Consider the following 10342-nt stretch of genomic DNA (forward strand, 5'->3'; position numbering starts at 1 on the left):
GATCTCAACGGGCAAAAATCTCATGTTGGATATCTATACTGATACAGACTGGGTAATGTGTTAGGAATGAAAGGATGGCACATCATTTGATGGAAATGAAAATGATCCACCTACAGAGGGCTGAATTCAAAGACACCCCAAAAATCAGGGTTACAAAGTCATACAAAGTCCTCAGTAGTTTTTATGGCCCCCAAGTGCTTGTATGCATGCCTGACAACATCTGGGCATGCTCCTAATGAGACGACAGATGGTGACCTGGGGTATTACCTCCCAGACCTGGACCAGAGCATCACTGAGCTACTGAACAGACTGAGGTGCAACCTGGCAGCACAGGATGGACCGAAACATAATGTCCCAGAGGTGTTCTTTTGGATTTAGGTCAGGCGAGCGTAGGGGCAATTCAATGGTATCAATTTCTTCATCCTCCAGGAACTGGCTGCACCAGCGTAGGGTCTGAAAATGGGTCCAACGATTTCATCCCGATACCTAATAGTAGTCAGGGTGCAATTGTGTAGCCTGTAGAGGTCTGTGCGTCTCCCCAGACCATCACTGACCCACCACCAAACCGGTCATGCTGAACGATGTTACAGGCAGCATAAAGTTCTCTGCGGCTTCTCCAGACCCTTTCACATCTGTCACATATGCTCAGGGTGAACCTGCTCTCATGTGTGAAAAGCATGGGGCACCAGTGGCGGACCTGCCAATTCTGGTGTTCAATGGAAAATGCCAATCGAGCTCCACAGTGTCTGGCAGTGAGCACAGAGCACACCAGAGGAGTTCGGGCCCTCAGGCCACCCCCATGAAGTCTGTTTCTGATTGTTTGGCCAGAGACATTTACACCAGTGGCCTGCTGGAGGTCATTTTGTAGGGCTCTGGCAGTGCTCATCCTGTTCCTCCTTTCACAAAGGAGCAGATATCAGTCCTGCTGATGGGTTAAGGACCTTCTACGGCTCTGTCCAGCTCTCCAAGAGTAACTGCCTGTCTCCTGGAATCTCCTCCATGCTCTTGAGACCTTCTGGCAATGACACGCATTGATGTGCCATCCTGGAGGAGTTGGACTGCCTGTGCAACCTTTATAGGGTCCAAGTATCGCCTCGTGCTACCAGTAGTGACACTGACCCTAGTCAAATGTAAAACTAGTGAGAAACAGTCAGAAAAGATGAGTAGGGAAAGAAAATGTCCGACACCTCCACCTGAAAAAACATTCCTGTTTTGGAGGTCGTCTCATTGTTGCCCATCTAGTGCACCTGTTGTTAATTTCAATTAACAGCAAAGCAGCTGAAACTGATTAACAACCCCCTCTGTATACACCCCTCCCCCTCTGTATACACCCCTCCCCCTCTGCTACTTAACTGATCAGATCAATATCCCATTTGATTCAAAAGTGTTCCTTTCATTTTGTGGAGCAATATATATATATATATATATATATATATATATATATATATATATATATATATATATATATATACACATACACATACACACACACACACACACACTCACTCCCGGGCCACTTTATTAGGTACACCTTGGACCAGTGGCGGCCCGCCCATAGGGGGCGCCCGGGTGCCGCCCCCCTCCTGTAGGGAAAAAAAAATATATATATATATATATATATATATATATATATATATATATATATATTTTTTTTTTTTTTTTGTGGCCCCTTTAAGAAAGAAACTTAAAAAAAAAAAACATTCTTTAATGGATTGGAATTGAGCACCGGCCACCATTGCCCTATGAAGCGCTGTGTCACTGCAATCTAGACATGGCGCTTCATTTGCGGGCTTTAATCTTGTCTATGGGCGCATTGAAAAGCGCTGATATGCTTCTCGTGCCTCTCTATGGGCGCCGGGAGCATTACTACTGTGACTTCCGGCCATTCTCTGAAGTTCACACTGCCCGAGCGGAGCGGAGCTGGCGCTGCTAAGGTAAGCCAGCCAAGCCACAGAATTCAATTCAAAATGGATTTGATTTGATTGATCGCCCCATTAGGTCATCAGCGGACAGCGGTGCACTGCCTGATCCCCACCCATTCACCTTGGAGCCTGTTATTGTATTTAGACTGCTGGGACTTGTAGTTCTCCATCTTCTCCTGGGGCTCATGGAGAAGATGGAGATTGGAGAACTACAAGTCCCAGCAGGTTATACATACAAAAAAGGCTCTGAGGTGGATGGGTGTGGATTGCATGCACTGTGAGCCCAGGAGAAGATGGAGAACTACAAGTCCCAGCAGGTTATAATATAAGGCTCCAAGGTGGATGGATGTCCGGACACCCATCCACCTCGGAGCCTTATTGTATAACCTGCTGGGACTTGTAGTTCCCCATCTTCTCCTGGGGCTCAGGTGCATGCAATCCACACCCATTCACCTCAGAGCCTTATTGTATGTATAACCTGCTGGGACTTGTAGTTCTCCATCGTCTTCTGGGGCTCAGTTGCATGCAATCCACCATCTTTGTCCAGTTTTTCTCTCACTGCTGGGACTTGTAGTCCCATAGATGGTGGATTGCATGCACCTGAGCACCAGGAGAAGATGTAGAACTACAAGTCCCAGCAGGTTATAATATAAAGCTCCGAGGTGGATGGATGTCTGGACAGTGACACAGTGGTGACAATTGATGGCACAGTGGTAACAATTGATGGCATGGCACAGTGATGACAATTGATGGCAAAGTGGTGACAATTGATGGCATAGCATAGTGGTGACAGGTGATGGCATAGTGGCTGTGTTTCATGGCATGGCACAATGACTGCATTTGATGGCATGGCACAGTGGTTGCGTTTTGATGGCACAGTGGTTGCGTTTTGATGGCATGGCACAGTGGTTGCGTTTGATGGCATGGCACAGTGGCTGCGTTTGATGGCATGGCACAGTGACTGCGTTTGATGGCATGGCACAGTGGTTGCGTTTTGATGGCATGGCACAGTGGCTGCGTTTGATGGCATGGCACAGTGGCTGCGTTTGATGGCATGGCACAGTGGCTGCGTTTGATGGCATGGCACAGTGGCTGCGTTTGATGGCATGGCACAGTGGCTGCGTTTGATGGCACAGTGTTGATAATTTATGGGCCCAGTGAGGCTGCAATTGTTTGTTTTTTTTGCGTTTTCCCAAAGAATGTGAGCCCCAGCCGCCACTGGTAGACAGTGTGTGATGTCCAACAGATGATGGGACAGCGATTGTCAGACCTCAAGTGACCTCTGAGCCCTCACTCCCAAGCCGATGAGCCAAAGTGGCCACAGATCAGGGTGGATATAAATCAATGGTGTTAAAAAAAAAGGATTTCTTTTTTCAAATTAGATTTTTTGGATTTGAATCAATTTTTTTCAAATCTATTTTAATAAAATGCTTTTGGAGTAAAAATCTATCTAAAGATAGTTTTCTATTTAAGATAAATTAATAATTTAGTTTATTTAGCATGAAATGGAGCTTAGTTATGTAGCTGCAATATTTACATTTATGGTAAACTCATTCAATGAATCCAAGCTATGCAAGCTGAGATAACATGCACTGCATTGATGCATTCACAGTAACCATGAGATGAAACAAAGTTCAGGAATATTCCTTTATCCCATTGTTTTGCAAATCGATGTACACTACAAACTGTATGATTGAATCAGTTCTGATATCACAGTTTAACTAACCTGACAGATTATTATTCTAAATTTTGTTTGCAAATATTAAGGATTCTAACTACCAGCAAAAATAAGTCCTTACATTTAAAGAGCACCTGTCACTTTAGATCCATCATAATAGCACCTGTTAGCGGGCATCCACTCACCTGCTGCCGCCACGTCCCTCACCTTGATGTGTCACTGCCACATCACCAGCCGTCCCCATTAAAGTGAATGGGTCTGTCGGTGAGTCAACAGTGGGTCAGAGGAGGAGCCAACAGCGGGTCAGAGGAGGAGCCAACAGCGGGTCAGAGGAGGAGCCAACAGCGGGTCAGAGGAGGAGCCAACAGCGGGTCAGAGGAGGAGCCAACAGCGGGTCAGAGGAGGAGCCGCTGCAGCACAGAGAGGGCAGTAAAAATTATGACTTAAATCAAGTTGATTTAAATCAAATCCATTTTTGCTTGCACCTGATTGGATGATGGAACTCATCAAAGCGTCACCTCATTTACTAATCTCTGGAGCAACTGCTCTTGCAGAATGCACAGTCTATTTTTCTTTAGTAAATCAACCCCAATGGGTTAACACTTAATTCTCACCTTCTTGGTCTGAACCTTTCCTGAACACTGTATCAGGTGCCTAACTGAGGGTGAGATCTCGGCTTTTATAGCCAACCTAAAATGCCAACCTGAAAAAGAGAATCGAAATCTGTCAGCCTGCGCAATACTGATCACTGATTTCTGTCTGTGAATGACCGGTTCTCTTTAAAATTGCCGTCATAACAAAGGTGAGATCCTTTAACCACTTTAGCCCCAAGCCTGTTTTTCAGGTTCGGTGCTTACAAGACTAAAACAGTTTTTTTTGCTAGAAAATTGCTTAAAACCCCCAAACATTATATATATTTTTTTCTAACACCCTAGAGAATAAAATGACGGTCATCGCAATACTTTTTGTCACGCCGTATTAACGCAGAGGTCTTACAAGCACACTTTTTTGGGGAAAAAAATCACTTTTTTAAATTAAAAAATAAGACAATTAGGCCCAATTTTTTTATATATTGTGAAAGATAATGTTACGCCGAGTAAAATGATGCCCAACATGTCACGCTTTAAAATTGCGCCGCTCGTGGCATGGCATCAAACTTTTACCCTTAAAAATCTCGATAGGCGACATTTAAAAAATTCTATAGGTTGCATTTTTTTGAGCTACAGAGTAGGTCTAGGGCTAGAATTATTGCTCTCACTCTAACGATCGCGGCGATACCTCACTTGTGTGGTTTGAACACCGTTTTCATATGCGGGCGCTACTCGCGTACGCGTTCGCTTCTGCGCGCGAGCTCGTCGGGACGGGGCGCTTTAAAAAAAAATTTTTGTTTTCTTATTTATTTTTATTGATTTTATAATTTTTTACACTGAAATAATAATAAAAAAAAATGTAAACATCCCTTTTAATAGAAAAAAGCATGACAGGTCCTCTTAAATATGAGATCTGGGGTCAAAAAGACTTCAGATCTCATATTTAGACTTCAATGCAAAAAAAAATAAAAAAAAAAAATGGAAATTTTGTTATTTAAAAAAATGACAACAAAAAATTGTCTCTTTAAGACGCTGGGCGGGACTGACGTTTTGACGTCACTTCCGCCCAGCAAAGCTATGAGGACGGGTGGGGGCCATCTTGCCCTCACTCGAGTCCTCACACACTAGGCAGCAGCACCCGATCTCCTCCGCCGCTACCGCCGGCTACGGTAAGCAGCGGAGGGCGCGGGAGAGCGGCAGGAGGGCCCCTCTCTCGCCACCGATAACGGCGATCTCGCGACGAATCCGCCACGGAGACCGCCGTTATCGTTTACACGCCCGCCCACTGAAGAGATGGATACCTCGGTTGTGGCAGCAGCTGCTGCCGTTACCAAGATGTCCATCTTTAAAAAGAGGACGTATATATACAGTGGGCGGGCGTTAACCGGTTAATGTATAACACAGAATATCAGCTCCACTCACAATAATTAACTTTGTCCCATCATGTGTTTTTATTTTTACAGCTCGGAGCAGAAAAGCCTGAGAGCCTCATGTGCGCAGCATGCAGCCGAGTAATCATTAAACGCAGTTATCTGATCGCCAAATAAACAGAACGCCGGCGCTACGGGGGAATGAATGGCGGCGAAGGCAACGATGAGGGGAAAAAAAACTGAGCTATATAAATGTCTATATTGTGGACAAAGGAATGTGGGACTTTGAATGAGACACCCTAGACCAGTAAAGGCGAACCTTGGCACCCCAGATGTTTTGGAACTATATTTCCCATGATGCTCACCTACACTGCAGAGTGCATGAGCATCATGGGAAATGTAGTTCCAAAACATCTGGGGTGCCAAGGTTCGCCATCACTGCCCTAGACAAGTGTCTCCATCCCTAAATCAGTTTAAAATTGGGAACGGGTTCGGGACTTTGAATGAGGCACATAAGTGGAGCAATGGATCAGTTTGAAAAAACAATTTTAATAAATGAACACAAGTTATACAAAATATCTTGGCCAGCAGGCTCCATATAAAGACATAATATAAAATATATCAAATATATCAAAATATATCAATATCAAATATAAAACATTTTAGCTAGATCTCATCATATATGATAACGTATAGCATCTAGGATGGCGTTGGCTCGACGCGTTTCGGCGACTATATCACCTCATCAGGAGCGATGCATATAATCTGAAAGAAATATTATGTACATATAAGGGCAAATCAACTACTTTTAAAACTCACCAATTGGGGTAAAAATGAAAAAAAGGAAAAAATTATAAAGGAAAAAAAGCAATAAAAAGATGGAAGGAGATAATCCTGCCTCCTACTTACACATTAACCACTTAAGCCCCGGACCATATTGCTGCCTAAAGACCCAAGGGGTTTTTACAGTTCGGGACTGCGTCGCTTTAACAGACAATTGCGCGGTCGTGCGACGTGGCTCCCAAACAAAATTGGCGTCCTTTTTTCCCCACAAATAGAGCTTTCTTTTGGTGGTATTTGATCACCTCTGCGGTTTTTATTTTTTGCGCTATACACAAAAATAGAGCGACAATTTTAAAAAAAAATCAATATTTTTTACTTTTTTCTGTAAAATATATCCCCCAAAAACATATATAAACATTTTTTTTTTCCTCAGTTTAGGCCGATACGTATTCTTCTACCTATTTTTGGTAAAAAAAAACGCAATAATCGTTTATCGGTTGGTTTGCGCAAAATTTATAGCGTTTACAAAATAGGGGATGTTTTTTTTTTTTTTACTAGTAATGGCGGCGATCTTTTTCGTGACTGCGACATTATGGCGGACACTTCGGACAATTTTGACACATTTTTGGGACCATTGTCATTTTCACAGCAAAAAATGCATTTAAATTGCATTCTTTATTGTGAAAATGACAGTTGCAGTTTGGGAGTTAAACACAGGGGGCGCTGTAACATTTAGGGATCACTGTGTATGTGTTTACTAGTGTAGGGGGGTGTGGCTGTAGGACTGACACCATCGATCGAGTCTTCCCTATAAAAGGGATCACTCGATCGATGCGCCGCCACAGTGAAGCACGGGGAAGCCGTGTTTACACACGGCTCTCCCCGTTCTTCAGCTCCGGGGAGTGATCGCGACGGAGCGGCTATAAACAAATAGCCGCGCCGTCGTCCCGGATCGCTCCCCGAGCGGACCCGACCTCCGCATGTACCGGGGGGGGGGTCCCGATCGGACCCCCCACCCACGTCTAGCAGAGGACGTACAGGTACGTACATGTGCCTGTCCGTGCCATTCTGCTGACGTATATGTACATGAGGAGGTCGGGAAGTGGTTAAAGCAACAAGGTGCTGGTGACGCTAAAACGGCGGAAATGACCCTGCATCCCGCCCGGGAGCTGAGGGGACGAAAAGCCCAGAGGGAACCGGACCCCGACATGGAACCTCCAACGTGATGGTAACACCCCCACTGGCACTGTAGGTGATGCTGGGAAATAGCCTTGGGAATATCTGGGAAAGAAAATGTAGGGAAGATAAAAGGTGTGCAGTTGCATAAGCTCAAAGTGATGAGCATGATAGTGTAAAGTGAGCTAAATGTGATGTTCTATTGTAGTTACATAATACTGGGAGTATGAATAATGTTTAATTGTGGTGCAAAAATGAAGGCATCATAGTATGTGTGGGGCATCTAAGTGTAATAAAAGTGTTTGAGAATAAGTGATAAATTAAAATTAGAATAAATGAAATTGAAGTTAAATAAAGGAATTACCTGATGGGTGTCAGAGTAGGAATAGTGAGATGCAGGGCCGGACTGGGAATAAAAACCAGCCCTGGAAAAAATGTCATACCAGCCACATAGCATAACGTCATTTTTTTCTTATTCATGAAAGGGAAAACTATGCACATTTGAAGAGTGTATTATATATACAGAAGACAGATATAAAAATCACATAGGGCTTTATATATATGCAAATGCCAGTTAAAAGTGGTCAATCATCAAGGGGGAAATCTGGGAACGTGGGGGCATTGAAATCAGCAGCAGCGTTTTTTGGGAGCGATTTTAACCTTTTTTGGCCACTAGCGGGGGTTAAAAGTGCCCACTGGCGGCTGAAAAGCACTGCAAAAAAAGTCGGTAAAGCACCGCTAAAAATTGCAGCGCTTTGCCCCCGACGCCTCAATGTGAAAGCAGCCGAGGGTAAGGGGTGGGTTACTGATATAAGGGGGAAACCTTTATATCAGTGTCCCTTTACATTATTGTATTCACTCCCCCTTACATCAGTGACCCCCCCCCCCCTTAGGCTGGCCTTGCGGTGCTGTCACTGACCTCCTTTTAGGTGCACCTTGCAGGGATCAGTCAATCGGCTCCAGCTTGGTGGCTCTGGTTTCTCTGACTTCTCCCATGATCCCCATCCCAGCGACACTCCCACTCTTGACTCCTCTCCAAACTCCCTCAGAGACTGCAGACTTCACATGATACAAGAGATGGTCAGAGACTGCGGACATGATACAAGAGATGGTCAGAGACTGCAGACTTCACATGATACAAGAGATGGTCAGAGACTGCGGACATGATACAAGAGATGGTCAGAGACTGCAGACTTCACATGATACAAGGGATGGTCAGAGACTGCAGACACGATACAAGAGATGGTCAGAGACTGCAGACACGATACAAGAGATGGTCAGAGACTGCAGACACGATACAAGAGATGGTCAGAGACTGCAGACACGATACAAGAGATGGTCAGAGACTGCAGACACGATACAAGAGATGGTCAGAGACAGAGACTGCAGACACGATACAAGAGATGGTCAGAGACTGCAGACATGATACAAGAGATGGTCAGATACTGCAAACATGATACAAGAGATCAATGCAGAGAGAACAGGCAAAAAATATATAAATGCAAATTTTTTTACCTGAAAAAAAAAATCATTTATTATTATAATAAATACATTCACATTTTATTATTATTTACAGTATATTATTTTTTTTTTATCAATAACAGTTTTATTCAGAAGTTTTCAATACACGTATACATGCAAGACCATACACGAAAGCAACATCTAGCGAGGTGGTCAGTTACATATATGCCATTCTGCATAGCTCTATCTGATCAGTTATGTGTCCTCTTCACAAAGTAACGAGTAGTTCGTACTGAGCCTTAGCTACATAAACCGGTTAAGTGCAAGGTGCGAGATAATCATTTCAGTGCAACATTGTACTAGTGAACAATCTTGAATCATCCGTGGGTTCACGGGAATAGAGAAGAAGAAGAGAAGATAAGAAACAGAAGAGGGGAAATGGAAAAAGAGGGGACGGGGGGGGGAATGGGGTGGGAAATTACCTGTGTGGTTCAGCTACCTGATCTGGGCTCCTCCTCCCGGCGGTGCCAAAGCTCCCAAACCTCATCATGGGCTTCCAGCCTGTCTAGCATTCTGGCCGTCATCTTCTCCATTAGTTCCACATCTTTTATCCTAGCGTACAGGGCCTCAGGGGGGGGTGGGGCGGAGCGCTTCCAGTGTAAAGCCACCAGACATCTCGCTGCTGTGAGGACATGTCTGGTCAGTTTCTTGTAGGGTGCAGGGATTTTCGGTGGGGGCAAACCTAATAAGTAAACTTTCGGGGTCAGGGGGAGCGTCCTGTCTAGAAGTCGGTCCAGTAATTGCTGTACCGAGGTCCAGAAGGGGACTATCAATGGGCAGCTCCAGTAGATATGGATAAGCGTTCCCCTGTCCTGCTGACAGCGCCAGCAGCGGTCCGAAGTGGTCGGGTAAATGGCGTGGAGAACATCAGGTGTCATGTACCAGAAGTAAAGGATTTTATATATGTTCTCCTTGTATAAAGTACAGATCGAAGTTTTTGCCGCTTGAGACCAGATCGCCCGCCAGTGTTCCACAGAGATCTCCTCGCCTAGGGCCTTTTCCCACCTAAGCATATATGCATGTTTGCCTGCCGTTTCCACGGGCCTAGAGTTCAATATTTTATATATGTTAGAGATCAGGCCCCTCTGTGCTGTACCCGCCAATATCAGCCTTTCAAAAGCCGTTGGGGGGGAAAACTGCAGGTTTGGAGCGATAGTCAGAGCATAGTGGCGTATCTGGAGATATCCATAGAACTCCTGGCGCGGCAAATCATGCTTGGCCTGTATGTCCGCGAATGTGCGCATTTTGCGAGTCAGGGGATCCACTAGGTTCCCAAAGTGGAAGAGGTTCCTCGTTGTCCAT

At 44.8% G+C, this 10342-nt stretch overlaps 1 long non-coding RNA gene across 1 annotated transcript; it reads right to left on the reverse strand.

The window, feature by feature from the left end:
- Nucleotides 1-6089: 6089 nt before the first annotated feature.
- Nucleotides 6090-8474, reverse strand: LOC120917500. Its single transcript, XR_005744212.1, has 3 exons — nt 8439-8474; nt 7494-7624; nt 6090-6325 (listed from the first exon to the last, which is right to left on the reverse strand). It is a non-coding gene; the product is annotated as an uncharacterized LOC120917500 (long non-coding RNA).
- Between the last annotated feature and the right edge of the window lie 1868 nt (nt 8475-10342).

The sequence above is a fragment of the Rana temporaria genome, chromosome 11 (genome assembly GCF_905171775.1).
Source record: "Rana temporaria chromosome 11, aRanTem1.1, whole genome shotgun sequence".
Lineage (NCBI taxonomy): Eukaryota > Metazoa > Chordata > Amphibia > Anura > Ranidae > Rana > Rana temporaria.